The following is an 18,613-nucleotide window of genomic DNA, read 5'->3' on the forward strand; positions in this document are numbered from 1 at the left end:
AGTCTGAAGATGTTCCCTCCTCTTCCATTTTTTGGGAGATTTTAGGAATTGGTATTAGTTCTTCTTTAAATGTTTGGTAGAATTCACCAGTGATGCCATCTAGTCCTGAGCTTTTCTTGGTTGAAAGGTTTTTGATTACTCATTCAATCTCCTTACTAGTTATAGGTTTGTTCAGATTCTCTGTTTGTTCCTGATTCAATCTTGGTAGCTTGTCTGTTTCTAGGAATTTATCCATTTCTTCTGGGCTTCTCCATTTGCTGGAGTATAATTGTTTATCCTAGTGTCTCATAATCCTTTGTATTTCTATGGTATCAACTGTAATGTCTTCTCTTTAATTTATTATTTTACTTGAGCCCTCTCTCTTTTTTTATTTGAGTCATCTCTCTTTTTTCTCTTAGTCTAGCTAAAGGTCTGTCAATTTTGTTGATCCTTTCAAGAAACATCAACTCCTAGTTTTGTTGATCTTTTCTTTTTTTAACTTTTAAGTTCAGTGGTACATGTGTAGGATGTGCAGGTTTGTTACATAGGTTTTCAGTTGTCTTTCTTATCTCTATTTCATTTACTTCTGCTTTAGTCTTTATTACTACCCTCCTTCTAAGTTTGGGTTAATTAGTCCTTCTTTTTCTAATTTCTTGATGTGTAAAGTTAAGTTGTTTAATTGAGATCTTTCTTTTTTATTCATGCAGGCATTTATCACTATAAACTTCCCTCTTAGAACTGCTTCTGCTGTATCTCACGAGTTTTGGTGTGTTGTATTTCCATTGTTCAGGTGAATGTGTCTCCGATCAGGTCCCTCGGTAGGCAGTGCTACTCCCAGAGCCCAGCTGAGAGGAGCTAGAACTGCGTCACTGGCTGCTTCATCATCCACAGCCTGGACTGAGCTGGGTGGGCCTGCTACTGGAAGTACAGGTGGGCATGGCTCTTCCCACATCCCTGGCTTGGCAGATGGAGTTGGTTGCAGGATCAAGGCCAGACATCAGCTATAGCCAAGTTTGCAGAGGGACAGGACTGTTCCCAGGTGTGTGACTGGGACCATCATCAACAAGCTGCCACCTGGTTCTGTCTTCCTAAAATGGCTTTGCTCAATCTTGGACTCCACTGGGGTTTGGCCACTCCCATCTAGATCCCAAAGTTCCCATAGAGGCACTTTTGACTGTGGGTGGCTGCTGTGGGAGATACGCATGGGGAGCGCCGGTCCTCCATCCTGCTGATGTCACTCCTTTCTGATGGTTCACTCTCAGCTCTGCTCACCGTTGAGCAGCCCAGGCATCATGAAGCCTCAGTACTCTTCCTTCGGGCCACATGGCCCACTCCTTGGCTAGACCTTTCATCAGCCGCACCCCAGGTTTTCTAAAGTTCCTAGATTGAGACCAGAGCTTCTCCAGGATCCTCCAATCTTATCTGCCCCCATTTCAGGGGTTCTCTTGCATAAATCAAGTAATAAATAATGTGCAACCAGCTGCTCTCCTTCACCAATTTGCATGTGCCTCAGAAGCACCACACCATACACTTGCAGTTGAATCAAAGGGGTATTTAAAGTATTCCTTTAAAAACTAGGCATGGCCAGGTGCGGTGGCTCACGCCTGTAATCCCAGCACTTTGGGAGGCCAAGGCAGGCAGATCATGAGGTCAGGAGGTCAAGACCATCCTGGCTAACACGGTGAAACCCCGTCTCTACTAAAAACACAAAAAATTAGCCGGGCGTGGTGGCGGGCGCCTGTCGTCCCAGCTACTCAGGAGGCTGAGGCAGGAGAATGGCGTGAACCTGGGAGGCAGAGCTTGCAGTGAGCCAAGATCGCACCACTGCACTTCAGCCTGGGCGACAAAGCGAGACACTGTCTCAAAAAAAAAAAAAAAAACCTAAGCATTAAGTCTCTGTTTAGTAAAATAACCCTATAGTCATAGCATTGTTTGTATGGGAAAATTAGATTTGACTTGCATCACTTCCGCTTACAAAACTTCTTCCAAGAGCACAGACTGCCTTAAAGCCCAACTGTACTTGAAAAACAGCCTTTTTCTTTTCCTCACCACTCTTATTCTTCTGGCATTTAAGTTATCTGATGTGTTTTTAAGCAAGATACCTATTCCAAGAAGCTTTTTTAAAAATTAAAAATTAAAGCTAGTGATGAAATAAAAAACACACCAGTACAGGGATCACTTTTTCAAATCCACCGAGTCATGTCACTGTGAAATAGAAGTAAAAAAAAAATCAGGGCCAGGAGTGGTGGCTCACACTTATAATCCCAGCACTTTCGGAGGCCAAGGTGGGCAGACCACTTGAGGTCAGGAGTTAGAGATCAGCCTGGTCAACATGATGAAACCCCATCTCTGCTAAAACTACAAAAAGTTAGCCAGGCATAGTGATGCACACCTGTAATCATGGCTACTTGGGAGGCTGAGGCACGAGAATCACGTGAACCGGGAGGTGGAGGTTGCAGTGAGCCAAGATTGTACCACTTCACTCCAACTTAGGTGACAGAGTGAGACTCTACCTCCAAAAAAAAAAAAAAAAAGAGAAGTAAAAACCCATTTGAAGGTGGAACAACATGACTATCAATACATGCAACTCCCAAGTTTGAAAATAAACTTCAAGTTACATGCTTGCTTCAGCAGCACATACACTAAAATTGGAATGCTGGAGAGATCAGCATGGCCTCTGTGCAAGGAGGACACGCAAATTCATGAAGAGCTCCATATTAAAATAAAATAACAAAACAATGTTCAAATTACAACAGACATTATTAAATATTTTTCATTATTGCCATCTTATCACTAATAGTATTCAGTTTGGTTTTCTACCATGTGACAATCCTTAAAATGCAATTTTGAATTATTCTTAAATTTATTTCCTTTATTTTAATGAATGTTTTCTGCTTCCACCCAAAGGCAAAATGAGTAAGAGGAGCTTTATTTTATAAACAAACAGGAGGCTTGGAGCTCATCAAGTTCTGATGCTGAGACTTGTTCAGGGAAATTCGCCCGGCCGCAGGCAGGTGGTCAGCTCTGGACTTGTCTGTATGCACCTGAAATTGTGGTGGGTGAAAGTACAAACATGAGGATGTTAAAGTAAAGTCACAAGACCTGCATGTGCACTTCCTCAGGTGCTTGACTGACACACAGTTTTTAAGCATAGTAAACATCAGATCATTTCCAAGGTAGGACTTCCTTTCCATTTTTATTTTTATTTTTTTGCAATGACAGGTCCTCACTATGTTGCCCAGGCTGGACTCAAATTCCTGGGCTCAAGCGACCCTCCCACCTAGGCTTCCTGAGTAACAGACTACAGGCACACACCACCACACCCAGCTGAGGACCTTATTCCTTTATAACATACATGGTGTAAACGAAAGAGAAAGTTCTAGAGTTCCAAAGACAAATATATTATTATATCCAGGAGCTCTCCTTTCACTGCTAGCAACTTCAGAGTAATTATTTATTTAGAAGATATTCCTTTCAACTGCTTTTAGAGTGGTAATGCACATTCCCGAACTTCCTTCTACCTGGGAGGTCCCCTTGGAAAAGGTAGTATTTTTATCTTCTATGCTCTGAAGCCTAAGTAAAGGATGCTACTATCATGTCCTACATTTTTTCTGTGTACTAACAGCATTGTGATAACTGTAAGTGGATTTTTCTGTGAGGTATCTGGCATGTGTAAAACAAGGAAAGCGTGCCTGCATCTAATTAATCAGCAAGGGCTCCCTCTGCTGGTTAACGAAGATGCCAGGCGCCCACAAAGAATATCATAGGAGTGAATTCTTAACAAGGAAATTTTTATGAAAATAAATCAGATATTATACAAAATCACCAAAAATCTCAATACCTACGGAAAGTCTAGGATCTGCCTTTACCCTCCTTGTAAGCTAATAGGTTAGCCTATTTTGGTTTCATGGATGCTGGCAGAAGACATGAGACCCCTGGATCAGAGACATGGGACTTTATTACTCAGGACTTTATTACTCAGGACTCATGCATATAACAGTTCTCCTTTTCCTGAATGTGTATGGGGTTGGCATGGAGAGGCCCAGATGGATGTTTTACATGCAGTGGATTTGCGCCACATCTGACGAGCACTGAGCTTGGGGAACACACCATTGTCCCATCAAACAGTAAGTCAGTCCACTCTTTGTCTTGGAAGGAGACCTTACCCAGTTTCTCAAGGTTACTCACTGCAAACACAACCTGAGAAATGGCCAGGCTAAAGGGCAGCCAGGGCCTTGCATTCTTGAAATACCCAGCAAGACTTGCAGACGTGCAAGAAATCCATGGAGAACTGTCTTCCTCAATAAATACTAGATGGCTATTATTGCTAATAATTTAAAGTTTCAACTTCATTAAAGTCATTGCAGAATTTGTTTCTTCTTACCTTTTGTAGATGATTCATTTTACTAACTTTCCACCATACTATACTGTTGGTTAAAACTTTCTAAAACTAGAAGTGAAAATTTCACTACCTTTTATCAAATAGTAGTTGGTCCATTTAGTTGAATTAAAAATAAGGATAAGTGACAACTAATATTTCACAGAGTTTAAAAGTTAAAAAAAGTTAACTTACCATAACATGAGACTCGTCAGTTATATGTGAATACTTTCCAGAGTCCCTTTTGAAGTATTCACAGTGATAGAATTTTAAATGGGATAGAGTATTATAAAATGGCAGAAATCCATAGATAAGCCCTTAAACTTATAGCATCACAGAATTTAAAGCCTTCGGGTTCGACAGAAACCAATTATAATATTTTGACAGCTGGCTTTTATGTTCTTATTTTAGCATTAGCCAAAAATCTTGTACCACCACAGCGTAACAGTTTTAAATCAAGAAGTGGTCGAGTTTCCACTATTGCTATAAACATTTCTGCCTTGCCTTTATAGAATACTTGACTGTCTCCAAAGTTTTTTTGCACACCTTCTCTCCTTTGCACCTCACCTTTACCATAAGGTTTAGGTAGAAGATTTTGATATCTCCCTTTCATTATTGAGGAAACTAAGAAGCAGAGCAGTCACATGAGAGCTGGGAGCTGGTGCAGCCCATTCTGAAGAGCTGGGCTGTATTTGCACCCCATAGCTGCTCCCCCACTTCACCACCAGCTTCCCCACTCTATCAGGTGAGAGGCTGCAGATGGCTGGTCACAGAAAACCTTACTCATACTTACTTCACCTACAAGGAATTTACAGGCTCTCCTGACTGAGCAAGTCCAGGGGAGGGGCACACTTCCAGGGAGGTTTGCTGAGGGTGCATCTGTGGTCTGCCGTCCTCAGGGTGCATGCTCCCTCCCAGGCTGACTCGTCTCATTAGAGTAAATTGCCCACAGCGATTCCAGGTCCAATGCCCACCCACCATCACTCAGATGCAAAGGGATGTCCTCCTCTCAACCATCAAAGAACATTCTTGAGCAGCCTTCTAATTAGGCCAACCTAAACCAATAGTTTTGGCTGGGGCAGCCGGTGGTGGGGAGGTCATAGATGCTAAGCTGCCACCCTAACGTCCATTACACTGATAATTTTGAAAAGTGCTCATGATGCAACACTCAGTTTGCAAGGTGCTTTCTATGGATAACTTGCTAAGCTTTAACTGTCTCTGAGGTCATGCGATAAATGCAACGCTTCATATGAATTAACTAATTTATTTTCCACACCCTTACAAAAACCTTATTAGGCAGGTGCTACTGTTATACTCATTTTAGAGATTAGGAAACCAAAGCTGAGAGAGGTTAAGTGACTTATCCAATGCCACACAGCTCAGAGGTGAGAGATCCTAGATTCAGGTTGACAGGCTGATCCCAGAGCCCACATGCTTATCCACAGCACCAAGTCACTGCCTGTGGGAGAAGGAAAAACAGGAGTCCTGTGGCTACATGAATTTGGGAAGTCCTGCATAACATATTCCCGTCTTGGAGACTCGCAGTGCACATTAGGATAAGAATATTCTGAGAAATCCTGCAGGAAAAAAAATTATGTAACTTGCTTAACTCAATATTTCCCAAACTCACATTGCTACAGAGCTTTTCTTGTCTAACACCTCCAGGGAATAGCTTTCCACCCATTTATCTGTCTTCGGTGAGGTACTCTGTCATATGACTACAATAAAATTCATGATAAATCAGCTCCTTTTCCATGGAGAGCCTTTGTTTTCCTCGTTTTGCTTTGCGTTGGCAAGTTCAACCAAGGCTCAGGGTCCCACGGTGCTGCTGTCTCTTCCCTGTTATACTGCCCTGATTGACAGTGCAGTGATGGTCAGTGGGGGCTCTGTGTGGAGGGGAGACTGCCTCCTAGGCTGGCATCTCATCTGTTTCTAGTACTTTTCTAAGTGAGAGTGTTTGGACACTGAACAAAATGAGTATTGGTAAGACAAAAATAGAGCAGCACTAACACTTCTGATCCCAACATTTTAAAGAATTATACAGGAGTGCTCACTTAGCTTTTAGTAAATAGAGAATAGTTTGTCCTTGCAGACATTCCTCAGGAAGAGAGAGGAGGAGGCACTACTAATAATTAGGTGGTTCTGGCCGGGCGCGGTGGCTCAAGCCTGTAATCCCAGCACTTTGGGAGGCCGAGACGGGCGGATCACGAGGTCAGGAGATCGAGACCATCCTGGCTAACATGGTGAAACCCCGTCTCTACTAAAAAATACAAAAAACTAGCCGGGCAAGGTGGCGGGCGCCTGTAGTCCCAGCTACTCAGGAGGCTGAGGCAGGAGAATGGCATAAACCCGGGAGGCAGAGCTTGCAGTGAGCTGAGATCCGGCCACTGCACTCCAGCCTGGGCGACAGAGCAAGACTCTGTCTCAAAAAAAAAAAAAAAAAAAAAAAAAAAAAAAAAAAAAAAAAAAATTAGGTGGTTCTGAGCTGTTTTAGTCCATTCTCACATTGCTATAAAGAAATACCTGGTTTAAAAAAGAAAAAGAGGGTGAGTTGGTTCACAGTTCCACAGGCTGTACAGGAAGGACAATGCTGGCATCTGCTGGGCTTCTGTGGAGGCCTCAGGAAACTTCCAATCATGGCAGAAGGGGAAGTGGAAGCAGGAGCAAGAGAGAGAGGAAGAAGTACTACACACTTTTAGATGACTAGATCTCATGAGCACTCACTCAGTATCATGGGATGGATGGTGCTAACCCATTCATGAGAAATCCATCCCCATGATCCAATCGCCTCCCACCAGACCCCACCTCCAACACTGGGGATAACAATTCAATACGACATTTGAGTAAGGCAACATCCAAACTCTGTCATGGGCGCTTCCAATGGGAATGTGTGCAGAGTGCTCCCACAAAGTTATTTCACTTCTGTGGCCCAGTGTGTCACATACAAAACCCTCTCCCTCCAGGTTCCTGACTTGATGTCTGAGTATCTGACTTGGGCAGGGTCTGTCTTCATTTCCTCATGTTTTTGTAATGTGTCTCTTATCCACAAAGTCAACTGTCAGTCCATTGTCATTTGCTGCTCTGGTACAATTTCCTCAGGCCACTTGTTTTTCAAAGCATACAACTGGGAAGTGATCGTTTTTATTTGAGTCAATAAAAATGTCACTGACTCCAAAGCTACTTCAGGCTGAGAGCAGGTACGTGTGCACAGCAGCTCTAACCTGGGAGCCCGCCTTTGACTTCACAGCCATCTTGATGTTCAGGCTCCCTACTGGCTCTACATTTGCCTGTCTGCTCTCCAAGAGATGCATTTGAAATCTCAGCATTTTTGTCATCGACTGAGTGCAGAAAGTCAGTCTTGGCATTATTGCCCATCAGCAACTTGTGGTCGCTGGCCAGGAAGTTCTCAATCTCATGGTGATGCAGAAACTTGTACTGGAGGATTAGGGATCTCCATTAGTCACTGTCCTGAGAAAGTGATTATTTATTCTACAGAAAACCTATTCTTTTCAGGATGTGCCAGCTTACATGGCTCAACCCAGACAGGGTGCCAAGACCTGGGAGGACCAGTGCATGACTGCTGCTCTTCTAACTTCTTCTCCAGCAGAGCACAAATAATTCTCTCCATGCTGCCGAGGCCTCATTACTCTCACTTCAGCACTTCCAGATATCATAAATCCATCCTCATCCTGGGATACAGGCCTGGAGTCAGGGAGGAGAAGTCTAGGGACAGAGAGCTCAACACCTCTTCTTTAACACTCCAGGATCAATGTGGAGCTGGGATTCTGGGCAAACACATCCTTCCACTCTGCCGCACAGCCCTGGCTGAGATCTGTTGGCCTCCCAGGCAGTTGAAAGCCAGATCCATCTTTTTTCTTGTTTTCCCTGGAGACATCAGCAGATTTTGTGTCCCTGTATTTGTCAAAGTATCAAGACCCCAGGGTTGGCGATATTTGCAAAACAAAGGAGGGGCCCAGAAGCCTCAGCAACCATGACTGGACACATCTGATGGCAACTGACTCACTTCTTATAACACAGACACCCTCATCCGTGGCCTTGTCCTCAAAGTGCCCACTCTGTTCTCTGGGAGTCTCAGCCTGCCTGTAATTGAGAAGTAACTGCTTGAATCTGTCCATGGCCTTTGCCATGATCAGACCACCAACATCTGGGACAATCTGGGAGTATATTTGCTAGGGACAGTCACAGAGACAGATCCAGGACACTTGAGAGTTTAAATAGTGTCTGTTTGGACACTCAGAGCACAGTGGTATTCAGAAATGTTTGGTGCTGCCTCTGAAGAAAGCGTGGAAGGAGAGAGGTGCTGTCATGAATCTACATTGACTGCATTTCTCTAAGTGAGCCATGAACAGTTTATGAACCTTCCTCAAACCCTTTTAGATGGCTGTTGCTTTCTGGAATTTCTCTATGTGGTGGTGAAATTAACATGAGTTGACTTTGATGTCTAGTTTTGATATCTAGTCTAAAGTGAGGGAATAGGTAAGAGAACAGATTCTAGAGAAAGAATGCTTGAGTCCTAGTTCTGAATGCTGTTCCTTAGCCCTGCTAAGCCTCAGTTTCCTCATGTATAAAATGGGTATAAGAGTATATCATGCGGCCTCACAGGACTGCTGGATTAACAGCATTAACACATGTGAGGGAGATTAAAAATGTCCACACCTCCATCCCTCCCTATGTCATCTATGTCTTTGCAATGTGGTTCTGCAGCTCCTCCCATCAAGAGGCAGAGTCTCTTCCTTGAGTCTGAGCTGGCCCTGTGACATTCTGGCTGATAGAACTGGGTGGAAGTAGCATCCTGCTATTTCTGAGTCAGCCTCAGGAGGCCATGCATTCTTTCACCTCCCCTCTTGGGAACCCATTGCCACCCTGTGAACACAATGAAGCCAGGCTGGTGGGTGATGAGAGACAAGTGGCCCAGTTGCCCTATGACTCTTGCCATGTGATGGTTAACTGTGAGAGATCTGAGTGAAGCTCTCTGAGACCAACCAGCTTCAGCCACACCACCCTCCAGCTGACCACAGATAAAAGGTCAAGTCCAGCCAAGATCGGTCAAGCCGAGCCCCATCCACCCAGAGATTCATGAGGAATAATAAATGGTTCTTGGTTTAAGCCAAACTCAGGCTACTATACGAAATACCATAGGCTGAGTGGATTCGTCAACACACAGTTATTTTCAGTCCAAGTTCATGGTGCCAGTAGGTTCTGTCCTTGGTGACAGCACACTTCCTAGTTTGCAAGTGGGTGCCTTCTCACTGTGTCCTCACACAGCACAGAGGCTGCACTTTCTTCCTCTTCTTATAAGGGCACTAATCCTATCATTGGGGCTCCACCCTCATAAACTCATTTAAATCTAATCACCTCCCAGAGGCCCCACCTCCTAATGCCATTGCATTGGGGAGGAGGGCTTCAGCATATGAATTTGGTGGTGGGGTGCACAATCATTTCACTCATAAAAAGGCACTAGCTCTGTAGTCATTTGCTAACTGACAAACAAAACCTAACTGATATCACATGTAAAGGCTTCAATGGGCATATATTAAGCGCTCAAAAAATATGAGTCATTATTATTGTCCAACACAGCAACTTAAAAAGATAGATTTTCATCCAATGTACAAACCTGAAATTTGTAGAATCAAGAATGGCCTTGTCTTCCCACACCTTATAGTTATAAAGAAGAGGTCACATTATTTTTAAAAATAAGCAACTTCAACAAATGTTTTCATTTATTATAAAGGGTTTCAACTGTGGCAAGTCTTTTGTGCCATGTCCTTTCATATGAAAGATACAGTGGCTGAAAATGGACTGGTGGGGGAGAGATAGTTAGTGAACAATAGCAAATGGTTGTAATTTTTCACGATGGAAGAACATGGGGCTAAAAGTCGATGATAGCAGTGGAACTCTCACAGAGCTTTCTGAGATGGGGAATGGGACCACTTTCCTGATCATTTCTACTATGGGTTTGAATGCTTACACAGTAGGATGGTCTTTATGAGGTCAGAAACCATGGAAAATGGGAAAAGAAGCTAAATTAAGGAATGAGAGCAGGGTGAGAATACAGAAAATCAAGAAAACATCAAGGGCTGAATAAATCATTTTCACAGGTAAGAACCCCAGCTCCCGAGCTCACCCCAGGTGAGTGATTACAGATGGCTTATTTTCAAATGCATTTCCACAGTGGGGGGGGGCGGGTCATAGAATCCCAGAATTCTGTAGCCAGCAAAGACTCCAGAGGCCCTGTCCTAGCAGAGCAGTTTACTGACATCTGCCATCTCTTCCTAGGTAGGTTCACTGTTAGCTGCTGTGAGCAGGAATGCTACCTTTAACTTAGCATTCCCTATTTCCCTAAGAATATATATTACTATAATTCTGTTTTCAGTTTGATGTTGATACACAACTGTTCCAACAAATTAATGTTCCCATCTTTGGTTAACTCATTTGGCCAGAAAGCAAGTTCACAGATTTTCCATGCCATCCCTCCAAAGAAAAAAACGTAAGTGTGTCATTGTGTTTTCATGCTAACAAGCATTAAAAAATTAATGCTTGGAGGCTCTCCAGCCCAGGGTAAATGAGTGGATATAAATACATACTTCAGTAGTGTGTCAGAAAATACAGATTGTCAACTAAATAGCCATTCTCTTTTTATCTTCTTTTTTTAATCATCCTAACCCAATTTTGTCTGGGGCAGCAACATTGCTATTACAAAAAAAAAAGAAAAAAAAACCTCTCCCAGGCTCTTTTGCATCCAGGTGTATTCTATGACACTGTTCACAACAAGTCTGGTAAAACCACTGAGGTTGAGTGACTCTCCTGAATGCAATAGAACCCAACTGTAACTGTCATGAACCCGGGGGCCACTTGTCTCTATGTAGACAACTCAACTAAACTGTAAGACACTATGATACAAGGAAATGCCAAAGTGTTACATAAAGCACTGTAACACTTGTACCACCACAAACACTGTAACAATGTACCAATGTACCACCACAAACAATGAAACACATCTAGAAGTTGAAAGGGAAACTGTGTGTGTGTGTGTGTGTGTGTGTGTGTGCACGCGTGTTGGAGAGGTGGAGGTAACATTGTTAACAGTATTGTGTTCCTTGAAGACCAAGCCATAGTATCCATACTGATTCATGGTTGTTTCTAAAGCTCAAGTCTTATGAGAAAAGTACACCCGGAACCCTGAACTTAAATAAATGTCTTTACTCATCTGAAGGCCAACCCAATTTTATGGGCCAAATTGAAATTGACTCCAACCTTCCTTTTGCTTTGGGGCCATGGAGTCTGCATGTCTCCCATAGCCCATTCATTCATTAAACATTTGTTGAGCACTTACTCTGGGCCTGGCTCTGCAATACCAGAGTAAGTTACATTCAGAAAACTAAATTCCATGTCACAAATGGGTAGGGCTAGCTTGGACTGGGGCATTTGGAATATTCATGTGCCAAGCATAAGACTTCTGGTTTGTGACGTGCAGTGGTGATGGTGATGGGAATCAACTGCTGTGTAGGAGCAGCTGTAATTTGTATTTTGTTCTGGGTCAGGTGCATCAATAACTTCTAAAATAATCTACATTTCCAAAGTCACTTTAATCCATTCTTAGTCTTCGCTTTTATGAATTCTGAACTCCTAAATGTGTCTAGGGTTTGGATCCAAAGATAAATAGTTTCCATTTCTATCCGTGGTTAGAAACAACATACAAATGGAAAAGTTGGGTTCAAAGGCACATTAATCACTCATTGCAAGAGATGCCAATAGATGGCCTGGTCTTCATACCACTTCTCCATTTCACAGGAAATCTGGCAACACTTCATCATTACTGGGCACTTATTAATCACTTTCCTCTGTATATTTTATAACAGTATTTGTCACTATAGTGATTCCCTGAAAACTGAGCTGGTAAGCCAGCAGAGACGCCTTCCTCCTTTGAGCAGGCTAAAATTAACTGCTCATTATGAAGTGCCACAGGAAAGCTACTAATGTGTCTTGTCCAGGAACAGTCACTTAAATCTATCACTGCTTAATGATGTGAGCTATGAAGTCTCCATGTTCAACACTCATACCCTCCCCTTCCCTAAGAGACTGGATGATCTGAGCTCCCCACTCCAGAAACTTAGCCATTGTTTGCAGCAGCATTTAGGTTCACTTTTAAGAGATTGCTGCTAAGCAAATTTACACTTGTCTGCCTTGGCTGTTCTTTGGTAATTCAGTGCAAGGGTCCTAGAATAACCCAATATAAAATAAGCTAGTGGAAAGTGACTCTTATTGCAAGGGAACATTAACACCCACAGCACTGTAAGCAACCATAAAGGAATTTCAAGTCCTCTCTGAAAGTGGACATTATTGGATCATGATTATGAATTTGCATACAAAGTCTCAGACTGTCTGCTTTCCACTTGCTGTTTACGCTACTTGGCAGACATTTGAAAGCTAAGACAGGACTTCTGGGAAGATGAAGTAGGTGTGCTCTTCCTGTCTCCTGCCACCAAGTACAACTAAGAACGCTGGACATTACATATAAAACACTGAAAGGTACAGAGAAGAAGCCAGGCTAGCTAGAGACCTGAGAAACATGATATGGGTTTCCTGTGTTTTCTTTTTGTTTCGCATATCCTGGACTTAAAGCTGAAGAAGCTGGCAACCGGGAAGTGCCAACAGGAAGAGGCATTAAAAAGCCCCAAGGAAAGCTGATCCTCCCTAGGTAAGGGACCAGGAAAGAGGCAGCCTATCAAGACAGAAAACTTTCACAAGATAACCTCCCTGCCCCAGCCAAACACCACAGAAATAACGATGATCCCACTCTCATACCATGTCAACCCAAAGGCCAGGTTGGGAGCCTAGATTCCCACTCTCTCTGGGTTATAAGGGGGTGCCCCATCCATTCCGCTCCCTACCCCACCAGGGTGGTGTCAGTGGACACCACACGGGGAGGCTGGACTTGCACTCCCACTCAGCACTAATGAAGTGCCCCTCCCTCTGCCAGCTGTGCTGGTGTCAGAGAGGCCTAGAGGAGAGTCAGGAATGTCACTGTAGCCCACTGCAATGAGACTATCTCTGCCATGGTGTCAGGGGAGGCCTCATGAGGAACGGTCCTCTTCTTCACAACCAAGGACATATCGATGGAACTCCAACACCCAGAGCAGTGAGGAGACACCCCCACTGTCAGTGGAGACTGAGTGGAAAACCTGGGCTTCTATCCAACCTCGAGGTAATGAGGCAGCACTCTCCCCTGCCCCCATCCCCAGCAGTGTCAGAGGACGCTCACCAAAATCAAGGGTTTAAATAAGATCTTGAGTCTCATTACATAATACTTAAGTGTTTGGGTTTCTGTCTGAAATCACACATTATAACAAGGAAAAGGAAGATCTTAAATTGAATGATGAAAGAAAATCACAGCATGCCTACACTGAGATGACACAGATGCTAACACTATCTGACAAAAATTTTTAAGTAGCCAAGATAAAAATACTTTGATCAACAGATACAAGCATGCTTGAAACCAATGAAAACATAGTCTTGGCAAAGAAACAGGAAGTCCCCATAAGAAATAGAAAAAAAAAACAAATAAAAATTTTAGAACTGAAAAATATAACCAAAATAAAAAACTCAATGGATGGTCTCAACAGAATGGAAGGGACAGAGAAAAGAATCTGTGAAGAGGACAAAATAGTAGAATGTACCCAACCTGAATAACCAAGAAACCAGACTGAAAGAAATAGAAAGCAGATTCTCAGAGACCTGTGGTACTGTCACAAAACCTCTAACATTTGTGTCAACAGAGTCTCAGAAGGAGAGGAGAAAGCGGACACGCCTGAAAAGTGCCCAAAGGAATGATGGCCCAAAACTTTGTAAATTTAACAAAAGACAAGCCTTCGATTAAAGAAGCAAAGTGAATCCAAAATAGGATAAACCCAAAGGAATCAAGTCATAATTAAAAACATCATAATTAAACTTCCAAAAACTAGGACAAAGCAAAGCAAATTTCTTTAAAAATCTAAAGAAAAACAATACCTCATTTATAAGGGGAAAACAATTCAAGTGACAGACTTCTCATCAGTAGCCATGGAGGCCTGAGGAATGGCACAGTGATTCAAGTGCTGAAAGAAGAGGATCGTTAGACTAAAAATCTATATCCAGTGAAAATATCCTTGAAGAATAAAAGGAAATTCAAAAGATCCTCTAATTAAGGAAAACCAAGAGGATTTGTTGCCAACAGGACTACCCTAAAAGAATGGCTACAAGTTCTCTAAACAGAAAGTAAAGAATGAAAGAAGAAATCTTGGTACCTCAGGAAGGAAGAAAAGACACAGTAAGTGAGAATATGGGTAAATACAACAGACTTTCCTTCTCTTACGTCTTCTAAGTTCTTTCTAAGTCCCTTCTAAAAAAGAAAAACAGAGAACAAACAGAAACCAAAATATAAAACATACTTAACTCCTAACTTATAAATATCTGCATATAGTCTAAACATAACCTAACTATATGTTGTTTATAAGGAACTCATTTCAAACATAATGATATAGGTGGAAGGTTAAAGGATGGAAGAACATATATTATGCAAATATTAATCAAAGGAATGGAGGAGTAGCTACATTAATATCTGATAAAGTAGGCTAAAGAGTAAAAAGAAAAAGAAAAAATACCAGCAACTGAGAGGGACATTACATAATAATAAAAAGTCAATCCATCAGAAGGCATAGTAATCCTAAATGTGTATGCACCAAACAACAAAGCCACAAAATATGTGAAGCAAAAACTGACAGAACTTAAAGAAATATACTGATCCATAATTATAGTTGAAGACTTCAACATCTGTCCTTCAACAACTGTTAGAACAACTAGAACTTCAACATCTGTCCTTCAACAATTGTTAGGACAACTAGTCAGAAGATCATCAAGAAAATGGAATAAATCAACAACACTACAGGTTCTAATCAACATTTATGGAATATTTCCCCTAACTAGCAGAGCGTACTTTTTTTTCAGAGATCCAGAGAAAATACACCAAGATAAACCACATTCTGTGCCATTTTTTAAAATCTCAACAAATTTAAATGAATTGAAGTCATTCTCTGACCACATAGAAACAAACCAGAAATCAAAAATGAGAAAATATCCAAACGTGGAAACTAAAAACTCTCTGAAACACCTCTGAAAATCCATGGATCAAAGAGGACGTCTCAAGAGAACTAAAAAAATACATTGAAGTCAATGAAAATGAAAATACCGCATATTAAAATTTGTGGGAAACAGCTAAAGTCGTGCTGGAAGGGAAGTTTATACCACTAAGAGTATACATTAGAAAACAGGAGAGTTTCAAATTAATAATTTAATTTCCCACCCCAAGAACCTAGAAAAAGAACAAAATCAACTAAAGCAAGCTGAAGGAAGGAAATAACAATAAGAGCAGGAATCAATGATACTGAAAAGAGAAAAATAAGAAAGAATGTCAGGTTTTTTTAAAGTTAGTACATTGAAAAGATCTATAGACTTGGCAAACCTCTAGCAAAATTGACAAAGGACTAAGGGAGAAAACCCAAAACGTCAAAATCAGGAAGGAAACTGGAGATCTCACTTTCCTTACAAACATCAAAAGGATAAGAGGCCGGTGCATGCAGATGACAGAACCCAAAGGGGCACACACCTGGGCTGGCTGGTGTTCAAGCTGGAGGCTGTTCAGTGTCCTAGGACAAATCTGATGTTCTGTAACAATGCTTGAAATAAATACCAGCCACCTCTGTGAGCAATAGTTTCAGCTCTTGGCAGCCACGTGTAACCTTATTGATGAAAATGACAATAAAATTGGGGCTGAGACTGAGAAGAATTGTCACCTGAATGAGAACACTGAAAAATGATATTGCATTGGGCTTTTAGTGTCTTTTTTTTTTTAATTATTATACTTTAAGTTCTAAGGTACATGTGCACAACGTGCAGGTTTGTTACATATGTATACATGTGCCATGTAGGTGTGCTGCACCCATTAACTCGTCATTTACATTAGGTATATCTCCTAATGCTATCCCTCCTCCCTACCCCCTCCCCACAATAGGACGCGGTGTGTGATGTTCCACCTCCTGTGTCCAAGTGATCTCATTGTTCAATTTCCACCTATGAGTGAGAACATGCGATATTTGGTTTTCTGTTCTTGTGATAGTTTGCTGAGAATGATGGTTTCCAGCTGCATCCATGTCCCTACAAAGGACACAAATGCATCCTTTTTTATGGCTGCATAGTATTCCATGGTGTATATGTGCCACATTTTCTTGATCCAGTCTGTCACTGATGGACATTTGGGTTGATTCCAAGTCTTTGCTAGTGTGAATAGTGCTGCAATAAACATACGTGTGCATGTGTCTTTATAGCAGCATGACTTATAATCCTTTGGGTATATGCCCAGTAATGGGAGGCTGGGTCAAATGGTATTTCTAGTTCTAGATCCTTGAGGAATCGCCACATGGTTTTCCACAATGGTTGAACTAGTTTACAGTCCCACCAACAGTGTAAAAGTGTTCCTATTTCTCCACATCCTCTCCAGCACTTGTTGTTTCCTGATTTTTTAATGATTGCCATTCTAACTGGTGTGAGATGGTATCTCATTGTGGTTTTGATTTGCATTTCTCTGATGGCGAGTGATGATGAGCATTTTTTCATGTGTCTGTTGGCTGTATGAATGTCTTCTTTTGAGAAATGTCTGTTCATATCCTTTGCCCACTTTTTGATGGGGTTGTTTGTTTTTTCCTTGTAAATTTGATTGAGTTCTTTATAGGTTCTGGATATTAGCCCTTTGTCAGCTGAGTAGCTTGCAAAAATTTTTTTCCCATTCTGTAGGTTGCCTGTTCACTCTGATGGTAGTTTCTTTTGCTGTGCAGAAGCTCTTCAATTTAATTAGATCCTATTTGTTAATTATGGCTTTTGTTGCCGTTGCTTTTGGTGTTTTAGACATGAAGTCCTTGCCCATGCCTATGTCCTGAATGGTATTCCCTAGGTTTTCTTCTAGGGTTTTTATGGTTTTAGGTCTAACATTTAAGTCTCTAATCCATCTTGAATTACTTTTCGTATAAGGAGTAAGAAAAGGATCCAGTTTCAGCTTTCTACTTATGGCTAGCCAATTTTCCCAGCACTATTTATTAAATAGGGAATCCTTTCCCTGTTTCTTGTTTTTGTCAGGTTTGTCAAAGATCAGATGGCTGTAGATGTGTGGTATTATTTCTGAGGGCTCTGTTCTGTTCCATTGGTCTATATCTCTGTTTTGGTACCAGTACCATAACAGAGATATTTTGGTTACTGTAGCTGTTTTGGTTACTGTAGCCTTGTAGCATAGTTTGAAGTCAGATAGCATGATGCCTCCAGCTTTGTTCTTTTGGTTTAGGATCGTCTTGGCAATGTGGGGTCTTTTTTGGTTCCATAAGAACTTTAAAGCAGTTTTTTCCAATTCTGTGAAGAAAGTCATTGGTTTATTCAACACCAAAAATAAGCTCCTGCTAGAGGAAAGATCAGATGCTAAGGTTACCTTTCCGGGTTGCTTTACCAATACTTGTTGTGGTCATCCATTAGGCAATTCAGGCAAGCTTGAGGAAAGTGATGACCTTGAAGTAAGGCAAGCAGCATAGAAGCATCTGAAAGCTGAGTTAGGAATCCCCATGGAAGCAGTTCCTCCAGAAGAAATTAATTATTTAACACGAATTCACTATGAGGCTCGGTCTGATGGTATCTGGGGTGAACATGAAATTGATTACATTTTATTTGTGAGGAAGAATGTCACTTTGAGTCTAGAGTCTAGATCCCAATGAGATTAAAAGTTTTCTCAAAGGAAGAACTCAAAGAACTTCTGAAAACAGCAGCTAGTTGTAAAATTAAGAGAACACCATGGTTTCCAATTATTGTAGAGGCTTTTCTTGCTAAACAGTGGGATAGCTTAAATCATTTGAATCAATTTGTTTATCACAAGAAAATACTTAGAATGTGAATATAGAGATGAATGATTACTGAAAAAATTCTCTACTTGGTAAATTTAAAATGATTGTTTTGTTTTAAATTTGGTTCCCTATTAGGGGAACTCTCATGTGATGCACTGATACTTTACAACCTGCTTGGAAAAAATAATTAACTCCTAACTTTGTATTACACACCCAGGATATATGCTCTGTTTGTAGAAGACGTTTATGAGGGAGATTATTGTAAAATGAGAGAGCAAATAAAACTTAATTTAAACTGTTCAAAAAAAATGATAATAAGGGA

At 41.5% G+C, this 18,613-nt stretch overlaps 2 pseudogenes; both read left to right on the plus strand.

Annotated features, from left to right (window-relative positions):
• Positions 1 to 2,601: 2,601 nt before the first annotated feature.
• Positions 2,602 to 2,701, plus strand: LOC115899776 (annotated as a pseudogene).
• Positions 2,702 to 16,050: 13,349 nt separating this feature from the next.
• Positions 16,051 to 18,341, plus strand: LOC104657631 (annotated as a pseudogene).
• The last annotated feature ends 272 nt before the right edge of the window (positions 18,342 to 18,613 follow it).

Source organism: Rhinopithecus roxellana, chromosome 9 (assembly GCF_007565055.1).
Source record: "Rhinopithecus roxellana isolate Shanxi Qingling chromosome 9, ASM756505v1, whole genome shotgun sequence".
Taxonomy (NCBI): Eukaryota; Metazoa; Chordata; class Mammalia; order Primates; family Cercopithecidae; genus Rhinopithecus; species Rhinopithecus roxellana.